General features: G+C 35.0%; 1 protein-coding gene across 2 annotated transcripts in view; it reads right to left on the bottom strand.

The window, feature by feature from the left end:
• The window catches only part of CDH19 (cadherin 19), a 58378-nt gene extending 46566 nt beyond the window's left edge, over window positions 1-11812 (bottom strand). For both annotated transcript variants that reach the window (XM_066353032.1, XM_066353033.1), the window contains exon 1: window positions 11715-11812. The gene's annotated coding sequence lies outside the window, so the exon portion shown is untranslated. The remainder of the gene's footprint in view (window positions 1-11714) is intronic.
• Between the last annotated feature and the right edge of the window lie 8008 nt (window positions 11813-19820).

Below are 19820 nucleotides of genomic sequence, written 5' to 3'. Positions count from 1 at the left end.
GAATGCCTGTCTTGGAATGTCTCAAACCCTCTCTCACAGTACACCTTCTTCCATTCACTATTTGTGCCGTGTCCTAAGATACGGACCAACCAGTGTCACTCTGTCCCTGGCCGGCCACTGTGAACTCTATTTCTGAACAGTGAGGAGGGCTGTAGTTAAATGAGCTCCACATTCAGTGTGCTAAGCATTGACAAGATTGAGCCTGAGCATGCAAAATATTCTAGAACGAGAAGAGACAGATTCCAGTTGATGAAATACACACTAGCAAAATCACATTTTTTAAAAATCCAGTATCCCAAGTTCCCCCGCCTTCCACAAGCGACCAAAATATGATTTCTCCTAATTATTTTCAGGCTAACTCTTTGTGTGCCTCTACTGAAGGTTTGTCCAATGTTCCTGTTGGACCCTATTCCTAGTTATAGGTTGTCAGTGCAATTAATCTGCATAGAACTTAATTATGTCTTTGCCATTTTGTGATCTGATAATTTAGCCATTACATATCCTTAGGCTACTTCCTACCCTTATCTCCCTGTGGATTGCAGTCAAACCTGGAAAATATTTTCTTTCTTAAATGCCTTTCTCTTACTATCCTTTTAAAAATAAGTAACAAGGACAAACAAAACAATGCTTTATTTCTTGTATCTAAAATATTATTCTAATATGACTTACTTTATTTAAAGAGGTAAATCCATGTATACTTGTCTATATTTTTATTTTCATTGTATAATTTAAAAACACTGGAAATTCCCTGAATACTCTGAATCTATTCATTTGGAGAAGAAACATAAAATTGGCCTCACAGTTGACAAGGAACAAGTGAATAAAAACAAATTTTACAATTCATGTTCACATAATGTTATTCAACCATTGAATATAATGCTGAAAAGTCATTTTATGATATGGAAATACAGTTGTTAGGTGAGGAAAAGAAACTAAATATGCATAAAATGGTTTCATTCATTTAAGGAAAATGTAGACAAATGCAGAGAAGAAGGTGTGGAAGGTTATGCCCTCAGACGCAGACAGAAATCATTTCTGAATTGAAAAATTTTAAATGGATTTAAATTTCACTCATGTGTATTTCTACATTTTAATATTTGTTCAGCTGACACACATATACATATTCTTATGATAAATTATAAGACTTTTTACATAAGTAAAGTTTATTTAGCACCATAGTGATGATCAAGAGATTACTCTTGACTGACGCTGGAGTTATTCTACCAAATAACGTCAAGCTGAAATGTTCTAAAGGCAGATTGGTGAACAGAAGAGTGCAGCAGGGATGACTGAATGGAGAGAACAGTCGGCCACCCACGAGCCATACACCTTTGGACACCTGGGCTCACCTCTAGGTGCCTCAGTCATCTCGTGTGAAAAGTGAAGTTAATAACAGTGCCTATTCCATAGGGTCATTATCTTGACTGAATGAGTTCATGCATACAGGAGACTATTTGATGCATGCTACGTGTCACATGTTTTAACTATAAAAATACCTCCCTATAAATGGAGTGTAAAGATCTGATCATTTCTTTACTTCCAAACTTTGAAATATTGAGCTGCTGTTATTTCTGCAAACACACACACACACACACACACAAACACACACACACACACACATAAAACTTCATAAATAACTATTGCAAAAATAGTATAGGACACATTGCCCCGGATATATGTCTTTTTTTTTTTTTTTTTTTTTTTTTATTATTTTTTTTTATTTTAATTTATTTTTTGTATTTTTTCTGAAGCTGGAAACGGGGAGAGACAGTCAGACAGACTCCCGCATGCGCCCGACCGGGATCCACCCGGCACACCCACCAGGGGCGACGCTCTGCCCCTCTGGGGCGTCGCTGTGTTGCGACCAGAGCCACTCTAGCACCTGGGGCAGAGGCCAAGGAGCCATCCCCAGCGCCCGGGCCATCTTTGCTCCAATGGAGCCTTGGCTGCGGGAGGGGAAGAGAGAGACAGAGAGGAAGGGGGTGGTGGAGAAGCAAATGGGCGCTTCTCCTATGTGCCCTGGCCGGGAATCGAACCCTGGTCCCCCGCACGCCAGGCTGACGCTCTACCGCTGAGCCAACCGGCCAGGGCCAGGATGTATGTCTTCTACATGTGTTTTCAAATGATTTGAATGGTATTATATTTTTTCAAGCACAGCTAAATGATTATGACAAATAAAAAATTGTCATGCTTGAAGCAATATGTGATATTGCATGGGTATATATAGGCTGAAAATGATCCCAGTGTGACTCAGAACAATTATATTTTCAAAGAAGACTAATTATGACTTAATGGATAAAAATATTATAATCTATGCACTTATGCTATTTGTAATGGGATCTAATTAGACATTGTCTTTTCTATGACCTCTTCTTGGTTACATAAAGATAATTATTCCATCTGTGAAAACTTATAAAAATATAATGCATTCTGAAAGGCTTATGGAAAACTGAGTTAAGCTGAGCTAAGCCAGCTTCTCATAAAGAAGAGCAGATGGCAATTAATATAATGTCTCCATCTTTAGAAAACCATAGAGTAGACCTGATCAAAATTGTACTTTAAGAGACTTATGCTTTACAATAGTCAGAAAGTTCCACAGCTGAAAAGAAAAATGAAAGGGAAACTCTTAAAATTACGGTTTCTAAAATAATCCTTAGAAAATAAAAGAACATTTTTATGTTCATCAATTTAAAGAAGCATGTCTAACTATTGATTGGGTTCTGAAGAAATGAAAAGCCTATGGATATTGTTTTTCTGTCTTATTTCTCTCTTCTTTGGTAACCAGGCACTGTAGGGATGAGATGATGGAGACTCGGCCATGCTTGGGTCCCTGAGTGACTGCATGGAGCATGGAGCTGGGCTCCAGGGATTCATTAACTACTTGTGAGTGAGCTTGCTGAGAATTTGATAGTTACTTGGTTACATAGCCCAGCATCCTAATAAAACCCCCAACTCTATTCCCTGCACCTTAATAGATATTTCATGTGCTCTCTTTGTTAACCTTCCTTGTAATTCAATGTGCAAGTCATGGTTAACTTCCTTTTAAAAAGAGAAGGTAGAAGATCAAAGTGAGCTTACATAAACTGACAAGAGAAAGAGAGTCTCAAAGGCCAGCTATAGACAGTAGCTGGAATAAAAGACATTTCGGAGCAGATAAAAAAGCACCTAATCTGAAAGAATGCAAGAAGTTGGATAGGGCCAGAGTTGGGGAGAAATATGATGTGCCCAGGGACAAGTTCATTTGCATATTAATTTTAAACAGCAGATTATTTCAGACAGCCATCCAGGTTAAACTATTTCCAAGTGAAGATATTAAGGCTACAAATCTCCACAGCCTGTAGAATCCAGCTAATTCCTTCTTCTGTTATGTCAAGCCTTGCTTTCTCTAGTCAAACCAGACCAGATTTTTCAAGGCCATTTCCTCCTTAATATTAGGTACTCAATTCTTCTGCCATTTCCTCACAATTTTTACAGCAAATGCTTAAGTCTTTTATTTTGAGTTTTATTTTCCCTTGTGATTTCATGATTTGTCTGGTGCAATTAGAGCCAAAAGCAATCCTTGAAAGTTTAAGATCAGGATATTTTTCATGAATACCCACCATAAGTAAAATATTACAATCAGTTTGGAGCATGGTATTAAAAAAATAAAACTTGAAAAAATTCTTTCTATAGTCAGTGTTATAATGAACAACTTTTGAAGTTAAAACTAGATAGGTATAAAGGCACTGAATTTTGTGAAAAATGAGCAATTTTTTATTTTTTTTCCCTTGAGGTACATAGCACAATTCTTTTATTCCTTAGGTAATTATTTAAAGTAATTTTTTTTTGGAGTTGTAAAGAGAGAGAGAGAAAGAAAGAGAGAGAGAAAAGCATTTGCCTTGGTGGCATCGAGGTAGCAGGCAGAAAATATTTTTTTGTTGGCTGCTTTTCATATGTGATGTTAACACATTAAATAACAGCACTTAATAGTTGAAAATAAAATTAAATGTTAAATTTTATAGTGAATAAAATCTTTTATTTTATGAATAGTTATACAGATGAAAGGTAGTCAAGAGTGGTAAATACAAAAAGAGATAGACAGCTGAAGGTGAGGCTACATTCACACATCCATAAAGTAGTAGTCACAGTTCTAATGGTCTCAAAAAGGGTTTTAAGAAATACAAAATTTAAATTTCATTAACATGAATGGCAAGCTTTCAGTAAATAAATTCCCTCTCTATAATTCTCTCTCTCTTTTAAAGATTTATTTATTGACTCTAGAGAGAGGAGAGAGAGAAAGAGAATGTAGGAGGAGAGAGAGAAAGTTGGGGATGAGTTGAAAGGATCAACTCATAGTTGCTTCTCATATGAGCCGTGACCAGGCAAGCCCACTGTTTCGAACTGGTGACCTCAGTATTCCAGGTTGACAGTTTATCCACTGCACCACTACAGGTCAGGCTATAATTCTCAAAACAAATAAAGTTAGGTATATTACTTAAATTCCAAATATATAATATATCTATATCTACATCTGTCTATATCTATATCTATATAGATACATGTATATAGTTAATCTAGGATAGAAAATGCATTTTAAAAGTAACTTAGGTTATTTTCTTTAAGTTTCTGATTCCTCTGTAATTGATTCCAAAGAGGATAAACATTTTTTAAGTGCTTAAATGTAGACACATTCAGTATAATCTGGATGAATGATGGAGTTATTGAGTAAATAAATGTTTTGTGCACTATGAGCCACTCCAATTAGTCAATAGGTAGGGAGAGTTAATACATTCTGTGGAAAGAAATGATATCTTATATGAAATAATTCCTCAACATTTTTTTTAATCTGGCAACCCTAACATTGTTTTTTATCATTATAAGTAGAATTGAGCCAATTAATATCTTATTAAGATTTCTAGTATTTAACTCACATATATATAGCTTGATTTTAAAATTTTTTTGTTGAATTTATTTGGTGACATTGGCAATAAAATATACAGGCTTCAGGTGTACAATTACACTGGTGAACAAAATTTTTGTCGCATTCACAAAAACACTTGTTCTTATCTAATTTGAGTGTGTTGATCTCAAATCTGACATTAGTTTTTCTCTGTAAGCTACAGGTTTTTTGCAATTCAAGATTTCAGGTTTTCATCTTATAAAATTTTCAACATTTAGTTTAACATAATGAAGTAGAATGTCTTTTTGGGCATCATCTTTGTGGAAATATAATAATTTATATAATGCAGTAAATACACTAAAACACTAAAAGATATGATTGCATCAGAATTTGTCTACAATTTCAAAATAGAACATATTAAAACACTTATTTTAATCATAAAATTTGCACAAAACTATTTACATTCTATTCAGGCAAAAATTTGCGTTTGTAGCTCTTGTGTTTGTGTACTTGTTGAGGGCAATCTTGTTTGATGCTCCAGCAGTAGTCTGCTCATCACTAAGAGCTCCAAGATTTTCAAGAAACTTATCAAAGTGACTGTTCAGGAAGTGAATCTTAATGCTCATGTTACATCCAATGTCATGGAAAGCCAACAGCATCCTTTGAACCAGAAGTTCATAGTTTTTTGCTTTTTTGTTGCCAAGGAAGTTCTTTGTAACTGCCACAAAAGACTGACATGCTCCTTTCTCCTCCTTATTCATCTTCCTGGCAAATTCTTCTCATGTATGAGGGTTCAAATTTGCTGTCCATCAAACACACCTGCTTTTATCTTCTCAAAAGACAAGGCAGGAAAAGCAGAAATAATGTTGAAAAGCAGAAATAAGCTTTCTCTATTCAAAGCCTGAACAAACTGCTTCATTAAGCCAAGTTTGATGTGAAGTGGGGGAAAATGATTCTGTCTCGATTAACTATAGGTTCATTCACAATATTTTATATCCCTACTCCCAGAGCTTCACATTTTGGCCACTCCTTCTGTGTCCAGTGTTTCTCCTGAGCTCGGCTGTCCCACAAACACAAAAAGCAAGGATACTTTGTGAAACCTCTCTGTTGTCCTAGCAAGAAATTTACCATTTTAAGATCCACACAAATGATCCAGTTATGCTCCTCATACTTCAGAAAGTTGAGGACAATTTTTATGTCATTATAATCATCTCACAGATGAGTTGAATAATCAATGGGAACCGTTGCATAAACATTACTGTTGTGTAGGAGAACACATTTCAGACTCCATTTAGAGCTGTCAAGAAATAGCTGCCATTCTGTTGGACTGTAAGTGGTAACACCTAGCTGGCTGAGAATACTACTGATATCATGACAGTAAATAAAATGTTTGTCTTTGGGAAAAAAGTCCACAAAATTTGTTCATGCTTCCTGAAATGGGATACTTTAGCTGACCGGTGAAGTACATTCTTTTCTTGAAGCCTGGAGGCTAATAACTCAGCTGCTTTCTTTGATAGGCCGAAATCTCTTACGAACTCATTCAATTTGGGTTGGCTAAACTGCTGAGGGGCTAATGACAGCTTGGCAACAGAAGACCTTTCAGATTCTACAACCATTTCCTCATGCATCTTATCAAAATACACTTGATCACCATGTTCACCTTCTTCGTCCTTAGAAGAAATAAAACCATTGAAAACTGGAACTGAGAGTGTCTCAGAGTGTGGGATAGGCTGTATTGCTGAAGGAATATTAGGATATACGATCATATGCTGTTTTTTCTTGCTGATGCCCTTTTTATGGATCAGACATAAATAACAGTCACTACTGTGGTCCTTAGATTCACGCCAAACCATGGGAATACCAAAAGGCATTCCTTTGTGTTTTCCTTTTGTCCAGTCACAAAGCATTTCCTCACAATTATGACACACAAGATGAGGAGCACAATTCTTGTCTTGATCACCAAGGCGAACTTGAAAATAGGCAATATATGCATGTGTCACAAATGATGAAATATTGTGCCTTTGACGTTGAAGTGTGTAACAGCTACATATATAACAGAAAGGGTCAGGACTATTCTTACATTTACGCTTACTTGAAGAAGCCATGATTCAATCTTAAAACAACATAAGAGGGTGTTTTTATCAGATAATAATTTTTTACACTTAAAAACAACTACAATTATGTAAAAGTGATGTTTATAAAACATTAATTGCCTTGTGGTTATGTTCAATATAAGAGTCGTTGCCCTTTAACTCCAATTTAAAAACCAATGCATGCCATTAACTGTAACAAAAAGAAATTGAAATTGCATAAAAACTAGAGCATGCACCGAAAAATGGATTTCAGATTTGAAATCAGTGATGCAAAAATATATAGAAAAAGTTTTAAAACCTCAAGCAACAGAAAATAAGAAACAGTTGTTCCTCAGTGTTATATAACACATTGTCTGTACTCTAGTCATGCACTCCCTACCCCAAGTCAAGGCCCCATCTCTCAGCCTGTCCCCGCTCCTCCCTGCTCCCCACTACTCCACCCCACTCCACACCCTCCTCCCTCCTGCAGCTCCCACACTCTTGTCTGTGTCTATAAATTTATTTTCTTTGCTTAATCCCTATTTTCCTTGTTTCTTTAATCCCTACAAAATAAAAGCTCAGAGACATCCTTATAATACGACTTCACATAATCTTATAAAAAATCATTCCTATGAGTTATGAGCTGTGTGTTTGAAATACTAGGTAAAATGTAAATATATAATTAAACTGGTGTATAGGTGAGTTTATTAAATATGCATTTTAAAAGTGACATAGCATTTTAACAAATAATTTGTGCAGTCTTACAATTATCAAATGAATATATATATACATATATATATATGTATAAGTATATATACCTACACATTGTGTAAAGTCATAGTGTACTTTTAACTGGTCACAGGAAAGCAACAAAAGATGATAGAAATGTGAAATCTGCACCAAATAAAAGGAAAACTCTCCCCGTTTCATAACTATTCAGTGCAGTTTGATGTGAGCTCACGCACAGATTTATCAGGGCTCCTTAGGTAGCTATCCCGTATAGCCTCTACAGACTCGTCACTGACTGATGGCCTACCAGAACAGGGTTTCTCCACCAAACTGCCGGTTTCCTTCAACTGCTTATCTTATTGAGTAATGTTATTCCTATGTGGTGGCGCTTCGTTATAAACGTGCCAATATTCACGTTGCACTTTGGTCACGGATTCGAATTTAGCGAGCCACAGAACACACTGAACTTTCCTCTGTACCATCCACATCTCGACTGGCATGGCCGTGGGCTGCTCTGCTGTATACAGGGTGTTGCATCATCATCTGTGCATGCGCACATGCTGCCACATCATCCTACAGAAACTGGGAGGGTTTTCCTTTTATTAGCTGCAGATTTCATTCACATTTCTGTTGTCTTTTGTTGCTTTCCTGTGACTGGTCAAAAGTGCACCATTGACTTTACAGACACACTGTATATATATAAATTTGAAATATGTCCTTAGACAAATATATAGTCACAGATATGCATGTGTGTATATGTAAATGCATATACATACTTATTATTAACCAATAAACTTGGACTCAAATCCTAATGGGCCTATAAAATTGGCATATTCTATAGACATTAGATAAAGAAGGAATATAAATAGGCAAAGAGAAAACAATGCCCTTCAGATGAAAGACTTATTTAAAAGGAGGATTTATATCCAGCTAAAAAATAAGTAATACTACAGACCCTTTATTCTTTATCTAACACTGTGAGAGAAGGGATATATTTTGCTTTACTAGTTCAAGAGCAATTTCAAGCACCATCAAGAAATATTTGGGCCCTGGCCGGTTGGCTCAGTGGTAGAGCATCGGCCTGGCGTGCGGGGGACCCGGGTTCGATTCCCAGCCAGGGCACATAGGAGAAGCGCCCATCTGCTTCTCCACCCCCCCCCCCTTCCTCTCTGTCTCTCTCTTCCCCTCCTGCAGCCAAGGCTCCATTGGAGCAAAGATGGGCCAGGCGCTGGGGATGGCTCCTTGGCCTCTGCCCCAGGCACTAGAGTGGCTCTGGTTGCGGCAGAGCGATGCCCCAGAGGGGCAGAGCATCGCCCCCTGGTGGGCAGAGCGTCGCCCCTGGTGGGCGTGCCGGGTGGATCCCGGTCGGGTGCATGCGGGAGTCTGTCTGACTGTCTCTCCCCGTTTCCAGCTTCAGAAAAATACAAAAAATATATATATATTTGTTTAATAACAACAATACCATTGAAATTCAAACAAAAGATGCATCTATATTCTCTTCTCTGTATTGTTTTTAGTGTTCTGGTTATAGATAATGTTTGTTTCTGAATTTGTTAGTATTATCTTTATATCAAAGGATGTCATAGACTCTCCACTAGATATTTTTAAGAATAAAATAGATGGCAAACTCTTTTAAATTATTTAGCAATAAGTCAACTTTAAACAGAAAAATGGGGCATTTTTCTGTCCTATGATGTATGTATAACCTGCTCATCTTTGTAGGAATGACATTTGTAAATTATGTGCTTAAGGAAAATTACTTAGATTATTTTAAGCCATAACTGGTGTGCCCAAATGATTTCCACTTTAATATATATTCTGTAAATTCACAACAATCTTTTATCATGAAAGTTCTCAGAATGAAGGAACAAAAATTGTTGGTGTAGTAATACTGTATGTTGATAAGTCATTGTCCTACAATAACATTTCCAATTTTTATTTCATTAAGGGAACAATGGCTTTATAACATATGAGTGCCAGGTGTGCAACATTAAAATTCACTATCTGTACACAGTACAGTGTGCTCGCCTCCCCCCCACATCTAGTTTCCATTAGTCACCATACAATTGACCCCCTTCGCCCATATTGTCCTTCCTCCACCTACCTTCCCCTCTCGTAACCACTAGTCTGTTGCTTGCCTCTCTGGGCTTGTTTCTGTTTGACTTGTTATGCTGAAGCAGGGTCTCCAAAAATTACATTTTATTTTGTAACATTAAGGTATTATTGGATGATTGTGTGTGTCTTTTATTGAGTAATTAATGCAATGCATTTCTGCAAAGACTGTTTCTGCTTTCCTAAAGCTAGAACTGTTTTTAAAGTCAGGTAAGAATTCTCTTCCTGAATCATGTAAGAATCTTCAAGAGGGCATGCATCATTTCAAAAAGAAATTGATTTGTTGTAGGTTGTAAAAAGGCAAGTGTTAAAACATTTTGCTGGATTCTCTCAAATAAGTGGTAACGTGAGTTGGTAGCAAACTCTTTAAAACTATGGGTTTTGTTTTGTTTTGTTTTTTTTACAGTGTCAAACATCTTTCTGTTCACTTTGGTAAAACTAACTTATTTCTCAAATCTGTGATCTGTCAGCAGCATTGCCAGGAAGAAGAATTCATGTGGGGCTACTGAATTCTGAATTTGTTTACATTTCATCTGCAATCGGACATGCCAAAGCAAAGATACACATTGCATTAAAATTTTAATATTTTAAAAATATCTTTTACAATTCACTTTTAAATTATAGTTGACATACAATATTACATTCGTAAGTTACTATGAGTTTGATCATATCCCCTACTTTCCAATACTTCCTGGTGACTTATTTTATAACCAAAAGCTTGTAATTCTTAATACCCTTCAACTTTTACAAATAAAAAAGTTATAAGCATGTATATTTGCATACACATTCTTAAACATCAACAGTACTTAGAATTTTTATTAAGAATATTATATATTATTTTATTGTTATTTGTTATTGCAAATACAATCAAAATGTATAATTACTAATTTTTCAAATATTTTATATAAATAATGACTTCTATATAGACACAATATTTTAAAAAATAATTTATAGAAGTATAAATTTATATAATCTAAATAAAAATTTACCATTCTATTCAGATATTTCCATTGTTTACCTCTTCATATGTTTTTTTTTAACATATGGTAGTTACAGATTTACTAGATCCCTTCAGAAAATTTCATTGAAATTGTTTATTAAAATTAGTAACCCAATTAAAATTATTTGTAACACATTAAAATTGAAGGACTATTAGTGTCTTTCATGTTTTTCATTGTCTTAGTCTATACTTTTATGTCTTTTATATTTGATAAATTAGCTTTTTTGTTATAAATAATATATTGCAAATAATATGCATACATGTATAAATATGTATGTATTCATAATAGACTCAATAGTTTACTTTTATTAGTACTATTATAACATTCTTAATTATGCTTTTTGTTTTAAGAATGTTTGAAAGCCAATAGAAAGTTTGATAGCAAAAAAGAAAGAAAATTAAGTAATTTTATGTCAGATTTGATAATACATTGTCTTTCAAAGAAACATTTAATTTTATTCAGATGTTCAGAAAACTCCATACTGAATATAATTTACTTAAAATAAATTAGTTATTATATTAAAATATTAACTTTATAAATAAACAGTTTTTCTCATATCTTTAAGATTGATAACTTTAGTGTGTATGACATATAATAGTACAGAGGTAATACATGATGGACTAAACACCAAAATCTAGGGAAAGAAAAAGATGCAATAATGATACATACCACCCCAAGAAACAATGTTTTAAATGTTCTAGATATGAGCAACTTTTATTTTCTTCCATCTAAATCATAGAGATGGTGAATTGTTCTCACACATATTTGATTTAGAGAAAGTTCAATATGCACGCCATAGTTTTTAAAATTTAGATTTTTTCTTTATGAAGTACAAAAGAGCTTTGCAAAGTCCTGTTTGCTCCATAGCCATTGAAAAATAATTTATATAGTTCAATATATGCCTGACCATCACATTCTTACCTGTGTCTCCTCAAGTTCTAGGATTTCAGGGGAAACTGAAATTCAAGATTCGCGTTTACACATAAGGAATAGTAGAAGAGATGGTTCCCTTTTGCTTCTCTGGCTTCTCATCAAACCTGAATGTGCCACAGTGCTCTGAGCCTGTGCCTTTTGTACCACGACCCTCAGTGTGTCACTGCTGACAGAATGCTATTTTGGGTTTTCTGAGTAAAGCCATGAACACTGTGCCCTTTGTGTCAAATGTTTTCAGGTCACTCTGGTGTCCGCTCACAGTCTGGGATTAAAATGCAGAGAGCTCCAGCAAGTAGTATGAGCTGATTATATGTTTTTTTCCTTTTCCTAACAACAAGACAAAAGAAAATAAAAATAAAGTACTTATTGGCTTGAGGTGATAAGGAAAGAGTTTAACTTATGTAAGAGAATTCTGCAAGTGGAGAGGACATGCCCTCTGCTTGGAGATTAGCTGATGAAACAAACGATCAATTTAAAGCACAGAAATTACTAAACAGAGAAGAGATTTTCCACTGTGTCTGTGCCTTCTGGCTGCTTCTTAAATCAGTCTTTTCTGCTCGGGGGACAAGTAAAATACAGAAGGAGATAGCAGTGTCTAAATTGTGATCCTCTTCGTGTCCTGGGTTCATTTACTCCCTAAGAACACTGATTATATGGAATTTATAATTAGATTTTGTTATAAATATTATTTACTCTAAAATATATAATATTAACTGTCATAATGTTTTTCTCAAGATGTTTCTTAAAAATAATTTTCAAACCAAATCAGAAAGAGGTTAAAAATATAAAGTGTCTAAAACTATGAATGTATATATAATTTAATATTTTTAAAGTTTATATGTGCAATTATTATAAGGATGCAGCTTCAGATTTCAAAAATATACTTGAGTCCTGCAATGTTGGTACTATAGTCATGCTTATTGCTCTTTAAATGTAACAAGGGAAAGGATTTCAACTAACACTGTGAGAACCAAATAGATTGTGGTCTGATTTAAGTTTACTTAATTTTTGCATTCATAAAAACCAAATTTTATTAGTTACCATTTGTTAAATAAATGCTGCATACCTCTGTAACATGTAGCAAACCAAACAAGAAATAAGCTTTGTCTTGTCAGTTTCTTTTCTTTTTTTTTTTAAACCATGGTAAGAATTCAAAAAAAGATCTATCCTCTTAACAAATTGTAAAGTGGATAATACAGTATTGTAAACTATATTATAGACACAATGTTGCACAACTCATCTCTGTGCCTTCCTCATCTGCAGAACTTTAGACCTATTGAACAACCTCCGGTTCCTCCTGCCCCGGGCCCTATCAACCAGCATTCTACTTTCTGCTTCCCTGAATTTGACTAAATTAGATTCCTCACATAAGTGGAATCATTCAGTATTTTTTCTCCTGACTGGCTTATTTCACTTAGCAGAATGTCCTCAGGATACAGCCATGTTTTACTGTTTATGTAAGAATATAACATTGTATGGACTGTTGCTTCTTTCTTTGATACAATTTCTACTTTGAAAAATATACTTTTCCAAACAGAGAGTGCATGTTCAACGTGATGTCCTGAGGCTTATCTTACAGCATGAGCAAGTGTGAGTCAGCATTTGCTACACTGATTGTTGCAACACCACTGAAAGGACAATCAGAACTGTAGAAACTACAAGGACAGCCTTATATTTTCCAAAGAATGTGCAGAATTAAACATAAAGGAACCTTATGTTTAATATAGAATACCATGAACAGCAATGTGTGATTTCATTAAATGAAAAATGCATTATAGTCAATAAAATACCTGGGTAAAGAAACCAAGGATGTTTGATTTTAAGATAGGCGTAAAGTCCTTTAAATTACTTAACAAAAGTATTGGTCTTCCCTGGAGGCCAAAAGGTGATTAACAGCAGATGGGCTGCAATCCAGTAAGTCTCTACAGCTGTGTCACAAGGAAGATTGTACTCTTGACTGGATGGATGAGAATAGGCATCTGATAGCTTGGAGATGAATTCTACTGCATTGGCCTCATAGAAGAAGAAAAGTCCATAAATGAAAAACCCATAAACCCTTTCCCAGCTATGGGAGGAGAAAGAAATTTGGATAGTGAATGGAACGTGACTCTGTTTGAATGAAGAGTTTCAGAATCAAGTACCCCACTACACTCATGAAAGTCAGAGCCATGAGTCTAAGGGGTTTGGGAGGTCTCCACACCATAGAATGGATGCATGAGAGGATGGATGTGTCCTGAGACACAGCTGCTGTGTCATAACCACACAGAAACCTCCCAGTGAACCATAGGCAGCTCTCAAATGTAATCTGGAGGATTTCTGCAAATGTCATCTGCCGGCAGTCTGAGGAAGAGAGATTTGAGTCTCATAAGCATGCAAGCCAGAATTATAATGAGTAAATCTAAAGGTTTGAATTAAAATATTATAATTCCTCAAAGCTCTGAAGAGCCAACAATGTTTTCTGAAACCATGTATTGGAAAAATGTAAGTCTATTGATTAACTGTAGACTGGACCAGCCAATAAAGCTCAGATCTAACATAGGCTGAAGATGAAAGCCAAACATCACTCAGATTCTGCTTTATTCCTTGAAGATAAACCTTTCATCAGAAAGCTCAGGTCTACTACTTCACAGCATTGACTATGCTGGTGCCTTGAATCAAATATTTAGGCTTTATTCACTCAGCTGTTTTCAGGATAATAGAATCTAAGGTCTATATCCTCATCACCACAGTCTTGGAGCACAGTATTTCTCAAATTCAAATTATATTCATGAAGGTTTCTTTGAAAAAAATCATGATATCTTAGGATAGAATAATTTGGAAATGTATTAGCTATATGATATCATTGTATCCACTAGGACTCTTAAAGCTGCCATATAGAATTCAATAGAAAACAAAATAAAGTCAAAACCTGGCTTAAACAATGAAGAAACTTGACACCTGCATAAAAAGACAGATTGAGGATTGGTTGATCCAGTGGCTTCCCAATGGAATTACTTACCCATGTCCATTTGGTCTTTGCTTGTACTTAAGCATAGTCATTTTTCCCCCAAAGAGCACCAAAAACACTCCACTTTTGTCTTATTGGCTAAAATAATCATTTGTCCATATGGGAACAAATTATACCAAAGAGAACAGCTTAGAACCACTCAGCCATTTCTGCACCTGAGAGTAGAAACCACTTGGAGAAACAGACAGATTTCACAAAGTCAGCATGGAGTAGTTGACTCTAATTGTCAACCTACAGTATTCACAATAGACGTGTAAGTTGCTTGTTTAAAAGCTGAAAATAAAACTTAATTTTCTTTATGAATAATTGTTCGATGTCATTTTTTTATTTTAGTCCAATTTGTTGTATTTTATTTTATTTTTTAAAGAATGAGCATAAACCACAATGATAAATAGTAAATAAAGTGTATACTGAGAATAGTAACAATATGCAGAACACTAGCTAATCCACATACTTCAAGCAATGGCAAGTCCTTTTTATTTTTTGTCAGAGACTCAGTAAAACTTGGCTCCTAGTAAAAAATGCCTTCTATTGAATATGGCAACGTTTTGTATGGCCTTAGAAGATTTATCTTTTAAATTCTAGTTGCAGCAGCATTGGTTGAATATAATTAGAATATATCTGTTTATAAAAGTTCACATTTCCTTTTTTTACTTTGGTTTTGTTACTGTGAGATCTTCTCTGGAGTTCTGCATCCCTGGAGGACTTCTGTTTGATTAAACTGTAACATAACCCCCCATGATAGACGAAATTGACAATAAATAAGTACATAGATAACAAAAACATTTATTCTATAAAAGACATACTTCCGCAAGTGGCCATACAGAAAACAAACAACCTAAAATACTGGAATTCAGAAGCAAAACTCCAGAAATGCAGAATTATCTTCCTTGACCCCTGGCTCCTGATCTATCATCTTTACTTTTGCAAGACATTGTGTCAGAGGTTAGAGTTATACAAAGACACATAAAATTCAGACCAACCATTTCTGGAAAATGAAAAGCACAAATAATTTTTAAGCATCATACAGACGTAAACACAAAAATGAAAATCCAATAGAATCATTTGGGAAAAGAGAAATGTTAACCTTCACTGAACTTTGATGAAATGTGAAATGTGTGTTACTGACTCGAGAGCAGACCATGGGAGAAGTGCAGAACATACCAGTTTGTTGGCAAACTGAGCTGCACTTACTGTGGAACTGGTCATCCTGAGTATTGCTTATGTTTTCTGAAATATAATAACATCTCTAAAACATTTCTGCATTTTACAACATTTTCCATATACCTCTAAAAAGAAAAATCATGCTTACATGGTATACATCTAAATTAATGAAATGTAACCATTGAAAATTGATGATTTAATATTAATTAAATGGCCATCTTTCTTCCTATTACGACCTGCAAACTAAGAAGCCCGTGCGCCATTTGCACCAGGCCTTGCAGTTATAGAAACAAGGTTTTATGGGAACTGAGCCATTCTCATTGGTTTATGCATTGTCCAATCTGTCTCTGTCTACTTTTGTTCTAGAATAGCCACATTGAATCATTGCAACAGAGACTCTTGATCTAAAATAAACTAAAATATTTATTATCTAGTCATTTACAGGAAAAGTTTATCGATTCCTGATTTGTATTTATGTGATAGAGTTACTTTTAGTTAAGATTTTTAGTAAGTTTATTTGAAAATTATACATATATAATTGATAGATAAATCCATATATAGCACACACAAATATAGAAAAATAAAACAGCAGAAATAGTCTTAATCTACATTATATTCTCTAAGAGTGGGTCAATGAAGTAATATGGATAAATAAACCTTAGTATTTTTTAAAGATTGCTTAAATATACTTTTCACAAAAATTAGAGGACATTTTATAGCTTCATATTCATTTTGAAATGTTCTCTAACTTTTGTGAGCAGTACATTTTATTTTCACTTAAAATATATACATGGAAGTCTAATTTAATATATAGGCAACAGATATATATATATACATATATTTATATATATACATATATTTATATATATATTTGGTGAAGATGTCAAGACATTTTCTTTGAGAGATCATCTTCATGTGTCTAGATTTTCCAATCTGTATATTAAGAATAAAGAAAAATTGAAAGAAACATGAAGGCTTACAGGTGCCAAAAAAATTCAACACACTTTTTCAGAGCTGTTTTTAGGTCACAGCAAAATTAGGCATAAAGTACTGTTAGTTCCCATAATCCCCTTGCTATAAATCCCCCTCCAGAAAGGTGTATGAACCTACCTGACCTACAATCATTGTCACCCATGCTACATAGATTACATTAGGCTTCACTCTATGGGTTTAAACCAGTGGTTCTCAAAGTGTGTGCCAGAGCGCACTGGTACACCCTAGAAGATTTCCAGGTGCGCTCCATGGTATTCCAGAGAAATATGTGCCTTTTGGGGACCAAAAAAACAACAGGTTTTTGGAGTTTAGATTTTTGGGGGACAGAGGTGTGGGGAATTGGCTGTAAACTGACAGTCTGCCCAACCCCCTACCTCACTTGTCTGATTAGGTTGGGAAAGGCTGTTAAGCTGTGGTGCTGGATTGTTTACACTACCCTCCATGTTCCCCAGAAAGACTGGAGGCAAGTTTCTTCTATCCTTTGTTTGGTGTAAAGTTAAGATGATATGTATGGTGGGATGCCGGGGTCCAGCCCCGGGGGGAATCCAGGGGTCCCACAGGAAGAGACGATGTTGGCGCAAATCGAGTGAGAGAGCTGAATTCTTTTTTCTTTAGCATTTACTGCCAGGCATCTCTGCCAATGGCTAGTCTAGCTTTATTTTTATACACACACACTAAGTTACAATCACATGGTATTCAGAATACATTGATTAATAATTGTTTTTGTTTCACTATGGTTACATATTTCTAGGTAACAGTTAATTCATTTCTATATGCTATAAATCAGGTGGTAAGTCATTCCGAGTATAATTATACAATAACTTGAACAGCAATAACAATATTGGTACAAACTTCTAAAAGGTCAGTACTGATTAATAACTCTATCTTACCTAATGTCCTACTGTCTAGTCAAATTTTATTTATTTACTATATTCATACACTAGTTAAGTTCTAACTTTATTTTTCTCAGAGTGTTCCACCACCTGCTGGTCAAGTATGCAAGAAGAAAGGAAAGCTTCTCTACTCTACCACATGAAAAGGCTAGGGAGGTAAAGTGATGCATTAAGTGAAGGCTGAAAGGTGCTTCTGTGTATAGTTACTGTTTCCTACCTATTCATAAGTCACAATCTATTTTTTTTAACATGATTAATAAGAAGGAATTCTCCTACAAAATTAACCCTTTTCAAGGGATATCATAGCCAGCCTCTTATGTCTATGAGCCCAGGGAAAGGGCTTACAGGCTTTTCTGTGGAACTCACATTCTCTGTCTCATTTCCAAAGAAATTACTACAAATCTTCAGGGAAAGCACGGTGCTATTATCCCTGTGCCATCAATGATAGCACACACACCCAGAAAAGGGGGGATAAAAGGCCAAATTAATTCAAAAAGTTAAAGGGGGAAGTATCATTGCGCCTTTTCTCTGCTGTGACTTTGTCAACCAGCAGCTGTTGATTGGCTTCTGACAGTGGGGATTTTGGATTGATGATTAAACATAAGGAATTGTCTCTTGAAGTCTTTTGGATTTCTATAAAAGAAGAATATGTGGCAATATCTAAAAAAGCTTTGAACATTTTACTATTATTTTCAATATCCTATTTATGTGAATTAGGATTTTCTACCCTCAATATAATTAAGAGTAAAAAGAGAGGAATTCTTCAATGCATTGATGAGGAAATGAGAGTTTGTCTTTCAAATATATGCCCAAACATTGAAGAAATCACTAGGACACATCATGCTCATGTTTCTCATGAACACAAGAATAAAAAAACTTAACACATTCGTGCTGGGACCTGCTGAATTGACTAAATCTTACTAAGAATGTATCTATATATAAAGAAAGATAACTTTTTTGTTGTTTTTTAATTTTTTAACCCCTTTTTTTTACAAATTCTAAAAAGTATAACTCCAAAAATGTAACATGAAAATGTTTTTTAATGTCAGAATAAATTTAATTTTGTTTAATTACCATAAAAGCACGCTTGGACTTTATATTTTTTCTTTAATATTTGACTTAATTATTATAACATTTCTCAGAAACTTGTACATAGTGTGCCTACAATGACTGTAGAATTTTAAATGCGTCCTGACTTCAAAAAGTTTGAGAACCACTGGTTTAGACAAATGTAGAATGACCTATGTGCCAATGTAGTACCACACAGAGTCTGTTCAATGAGCCCAAACGCTCTGTGTTCCACCTATTCATCCCTCCCTCCATCTTAACCCCTGGCAACCAATGACCTTTTGACTCTCTTCATGGTTTTACTTTTTCCAGAATGCTGTAAGGTGGGAACCATAAGTGTACAATCTTCTCCTAATGGCTTCTTTGACTTGACAATGTGGATTTAATATTCCTCCTGTCTTTTCATAGCTCAATAGAGCATTTATTTTTTATTCCTGAATAATAGTTCATTGTCTGGAGACACCACAGTTTATCTGTACACCTGTTGGGGGACATCCTGGTTGCTTCCAAGTTTTAGCAACTATGAATAAAGCTGTACAGGTTACTGAGTGGACATAATCTTTTACTATTTAATTTTAATGATTTTGTAATATCTGTTTTTTAAAGCGTTTTCATTCATACCCTTCAATAGCATTTTAACATCTTAATTTAAGAAGCATTTTTTTTTAAATTCATCTTAACTTTGCCTGACCTGTGGTTACATGGTGGATGAGGTATCGGCCTGGAATGCTGAAGTCACAGGTTTGAAGCCCCGGGCTTACCCGACAACGCACATACAAGAAGCAATGAGTTGATGCTTCCCCCCTCTCCCTCTGCACCTTTCTCTCCTCTGTTTAAAATCTATAAATAACATCTTTTATAAAATGAAACTGGTTTAAAAAAAAATTGTAATGGCTTGTGATTTTCAGACACAGATCCATTAGTTATATTTCGTAAATCCTTGTTTTCAAGAATAAGAAAGCCTGGCAA

Source organism: Saccopteryx leptura, chromosome 11, assembly GCF_036850995.1.
Source record: "Saccopteryx leptura isolate mSacLep1 chromosome 11, mSacLep1_pri_phased_curated, whole genome shotgun sequence".
Classification (NCBI taxonomy): domain Eukaryota; kingdom Metazoa; phylum Chordata; class Mammalia; order Chiroptera; family Emballonuridae; genus Saccopteryx; species Saccopteryx leptura.
Note: the sequence above shows the minus strand (reverse complement) of the source record. Positions and strands in the feature narration are given on the sequence as shown.